Source organism: Limulus polyphemus, unplaced genomic scaffold (assembly GCF_000517525.1).
Source record: "Limulus polyphemus unplaced genomic scaffold, Limulus_polyphemus-2.1.2 Scaffold1675, whole genome shotgun sequence".
Taxonomy (NCBI): Eukaryota; Metazoa; Arthropoda; class Merostomata; order Xiphosura; family Limulidae; genus Limulus; species Limulus polyphemus.
The window spans coordinates 191,618-196,538 of record NW_013667285.1 but is presented as its reverse complement, the minus strand read 5'-3'; the positions used below and the strand labels follow the sequence as shown (position 1 = coordinate 196,538).

General features: G+C 29.8%; 1 long non-coding RNA gene across 1 annotated transcript; it reads right to left on the bottom strand.

Annotated features, from left to right (window-relative positions):
* Positions 1-959: 959 nt before the first annotated feature.
* LOC111087044 lies at positions 960-4,294 on the bottom strand. The gene is made up of 2 exons (XR_002611766.1): positions 4,159-4,294; positions 960-3,273 (listed from the first exon to the last, which is right to left on the bottom strand). It is a non-coding gene; the product is annotated as an uncharacterized LOC111087044 (long non-coding RNA).
* Positions 4,295-4,921: the final 627 nt, after the last annotated feature.

Genomic DNA, 4,921 nt, shown 5'->3' with positions numbered 1-4,921 from the left:
ATTGCTGTATATCTTACAGGGATAGAGTTACCATACTCCTTGACTGTGTGTGGGTATAATTTCAACTGGTTTTAAAATTAAGACTAATGTCAGCTTGAGTACAAGACAGACATGAAAGAAAGAGGGAAATGGTAATATACAAGAATACCAAGAGTTTTCTACTTCCTTATTTTATTTTCAGAATTAATCATTTATTTTGTGTAATGTGCAGTTTTTGCATGTGGTCAAGAAAGTCATTAAGTCACTTTTGTTCTAGATGCCTTTATTCTTTGTCATTCTCTTCAGGTAACATCCGGTTTTCCCATGGAGGACATGGCTGTGCATTTTTTCAAATTCCTAATACCTTACAACAAGTTTAATTTATAAAATGAAAGGACAAGTTTGTCTAATTAAATAACAGAGTTTCTGTGATGTATTATCTTCAGAGTGCTTTTCAAAGATAGTCTTTTTTTTTCAACTCAATCCTTATGCAGAAAAGTCCAACATAAGATAATCTGTACTTTTAACATTATTCAAAACAGCTGTTAATAACAATTATACTAAAAACTGGAAACTTAGAGAAATTTTAAAATATTCAATGAAGTGTCTATATTCTCCACTGGTCTTTAGAAGTATCACATAAATAATTGGTGCATAGCATATGACATGACTACTAATTTGGCTAGACTGTAGATCCTTGTTGGGCTACTGAGAAATAGATGTGATAAACATTACAATTACAACATTTGAAGTCTATTAATTGTTATGGTAAAAATCATTACAATAATTTTCCCATTTCCTGGAGAGGAGTTGCCCGAGTTATACTAGTACATTGACAAATGAAATTTTAATTTTGACTTACTTTTTAAACACTGCCTTAAAAAATTAATGAATGAGGAACCAAACTAAATATAACTCGTTTGTTCTGTATCAACAGTACAAAATATTTATATAATAAAACAAGACACAAAGGCAAGTGATGGTGGTAGAGCAATTTTATTTATCAGCAAGATTTTACAATTTTATTACTAAGTTATCTTACCACCAAAGCGAAGTCAAACTCACAAATAATAAATATTTTCCAAGGTTTAATTTTTCCCCTAATAAGTTTCTTTTTTTCAATTATTTTAAATAATGAAATTATTTTGGATGTTACTTATATATACTTAAGTTTTAATTTCCTTAATTAACTAAGACTACATATTCTGCAACTTTTCTAAGAAATTATTTGGCCAATAAAATAGAAGCTATACATGACAGACTAACTTTCTAAGGTCAGATTTCCCTCAGTCAAGGCTAACACATTCACATACCTTCTAAGAATTAAAATGATTTCATGAGCCAAATGGAAGGTAGAATAGAGCTAAGTAATATTTTGGATATGCTATCAGATAAAGCTAAGCATATATCATGTTTTTCCTATGTAATAAAATTGTACAAATTACTAAAAGTGTCAAATCTCATATACATATTACAACATCATTTAGAGTATATTAGTAGCCACATAAAACTCACATTTTTTGTATTCTTTGAATATTTTAATTCATTTTTACATTATACAGGGCGATGTAAAAGTCATGCATCATTACCACAATCATATTTTCAATTCTCATCCTAAATATAATATTTCTAAGTTTCTTTTTCTTTTCTTACAGTAACTGGTTTGGATATTGTTACGATTTCCAAAATGAGTGGAAGTGGCACTTTTGCAACAGTGTGTTGTGATATCAATTTTACTCATATAAAACAGGTGTTAGGGAAAATCATAGTGGTGCATGACTTTGTATCATTCTATATATAATTATATTAAAATGGTGAACTACTAATTAAAACGTTATCATAACAAATTTATCTTACATTCTGTACTTGATTCCTTTTTTACCACAATGGAAATTGCTCATCTAAATATGTTAAGAACCTATTAACAGGTCATATGAAACACAAAATTAGTTTTAATGTGGCAGGGAAGGGGGCAAAAAACTCACCTGATGACCAAGACTTTAGTTTAACAGATTACTCAGAAAAGTACTGCTCAATTAAGTATTTGTTATGTTCCATAAATCTTCAGTTAGTAAATAAATGGGGGGGGGGGACAACATTATCAATTTAAAAACATTCACATGCACCCAAGAAATAATTAATTGTATATAACCTGCTCCAATCACTTTAAAACCATAACGTTACATCGTTTTTGTGGATTGAAAGCTCAGTAAAGTCCAATCCAATTGTTTATTCATACATTTCATGAAAGGCAAGGAAGTATTTTGTACATCAGTTTATGCTTTGTTTTTGCTTCAAATAAACAAGATTTAAAAAATAGAAGTAACATTATCATGTTAATGTTTCACACCAAGTCAATGTGCATTGAAATTATAAACACCGATTGTCTTAAACTTTCAACAGTCAAAACATCACTTTAAGTAATAGTTGTAATAAAATAGTATCAAAATGCTTTCTTCCACATGATGTACACATTTTCAACTACTGCATTATGTTTACATTAATCTCTAATTGCATACGGACATCTAATACCATAAAACAAATGGCCAGGAGCACCGGTAGACGGATCCGAGACTCCCATGCCAAAGAAAAAAAGAACCTCAGTGTGTGATTTAGTGTTTTACACACAGGTAGCATGACTATATTTATCAGTTAAAAGTATAAACTATGTAACACAATGACACTAAAGGCAGTTCATAAGCTAAGTAACTTTTACTACTATTAATTTAATTTACTTTGAAGCTTCAAACTCTTAGAAAATATTCTTTGACCTGATGAAAATAATTTGTTGAAAAAATATACCCTTAAAGACACTTTGGTATAATCAAAAGTTCTGTTAAATTACTTAAGAGGAAGAATTAGTTGAAGAAGAAAAAAAACTCTTCAAAGCAAATCCTTTCTGAAACCTCTAGCTAAAACCAAACTAATATTTTTTCTTAAAATATTTTATAAAACAAAATTACTTAAATGGCTCTTCTAATTATTATTTTTCAATGTGAATTTAAATATTCAGTACACCACTGGTTTCTTCATGAACTAAACAATCTCTAGTAAAAATGTTTTGTTTTTTTTTAAAATGGTTGTGGTCTAGTCTCTGATAAAAGTTCTCATGTAGCCTCCAGTAAAATTTCTCTCTCTCTCTTGCTTCAAGAACTTTGTCTTCTCGAGTAAAACTTCTAGTTTTTTCAAGACAAGTGTAGTCTAGTAAAACTTCTCAGAGTTTGATGAAAACCACAACTTTAAATAAAAGACCATGTTCTTTTAGTGTCATTTCAGTCTCATGCAAACTTATTCCTATAAATAAACAGAAATAATATTAAAAACCTTAAAAAATGTATAAAGTCCGTGTTCTTGAACATAATTTAATTTATTCTTTAAGGCATTGTAATGGTACACTTTCAAGAATACTCAAAATTATTTCACTATCCTTCACATTTAGAAATTAAATGAAATACCTACAAACTGAGTTTTCAAAATAATTCAAACAAACACCTTATCAATTAAACAAAGCATTTTGCTTTCATAAGTTTAAATGAAAAAAAATTAATGTTAATGAATAAGGATGAATCTAGACATTCAAAAAATAAATTACCACTTATACTCAAATTCGACCCTAACTTTAAACTTTATTATTATCTTCTTTTTTGAACCATCACTCAAACAAACCACCTGTAAATTTCAAGAAGACTGACTATCAAAATCTCATAATTTTAAGGACGTTTGCTGACACGAAATATTTTACTTTCTTGTCACTGTCAATGTTAACAATTTTCATTAGGCCTCTTAGTCTTAGTAATATTACGTGTAAAAACTAAGTAGTTTCGTGCTGTTGCCACTGTCAGCAGACGTTGCTTTATCACTTTTAACATTTATAAATTACAAGCTAGTGTTACTGGAGCATAGCAAAATTAATCTAACAGAAAGCCGTTCTGCACATCTGTTTTCTCTGGAACAGATTGGCTAAACGAACGGCTTTCTGTTAGTGTTATTAGTATTAGTTACTCAGCGTTAGTGTTGATGTAGTATATAATAAATAATATCAATAGTATATTGTAAGTTGTAGTTGTACGTGATTAAAATCAAATGTTATTTCATTAAATTAATTTTCAATCATTTGACGTAAAACTAAACTATCTGGTATCCACATTTCTATTTGTAATAATATTAACAATACTGTACCATCTTATTTCATTCTACTATGATTTCTAGTTTCAAGGTGAGGTTCCCCTATAGTTTAGCTGCCTCAAACCTAAAATACACTAACCCTAACGCCAGCCATTTAAAACATTCGTCGTGGCATTCGTTGCTAGCCAATTGTTTGATAACTAATATTGTTACTTCTAACAGAGGACGCCTACATAATGAATATATATATATATATATATATATATTATTTGTAAGTGATGTAACAAATATTAATTCAGACTCTGTTAGGTACATTTTACATAATTCGATATGCATATTAAGCATTTTTTATTTTATTTCTATTATAGTAAACCAATAATAAATCAGTTATTTGAGTGTCCAGTTTATCTATATATATTCATGCTGTAATATTTCCTCTTTGCCCATATATTTATTGGGTGGGGGGTTTGACATGAACTGGTGGTTAGGGCGCTTGGCTCGTAGTCTAGGCCGTAGGCTGGAATCCCATCACCAAACATACTCGCCCTTTCATCTGTGAGGGCGTTATATAATATGATGGTTAATTCCACTTTTTGGTTGGTATAAACTAGCCATATAGTTCGATGGTTTTGACCACCTGCCTACCCTCTGGTCTATCACTTTTAAATTAGGGACGGCTAGTACAAGCTCTCGAGTAGCTTTGTGCGAAATTCAGCAACGAAGTATATTTTTAGGAAAAGAAACCTCATTTTGTCTAATATTATCGGACTGTTAAATAATGTCTGTTTTCTTAGCTTATGAAAATTGTTTGAAATAA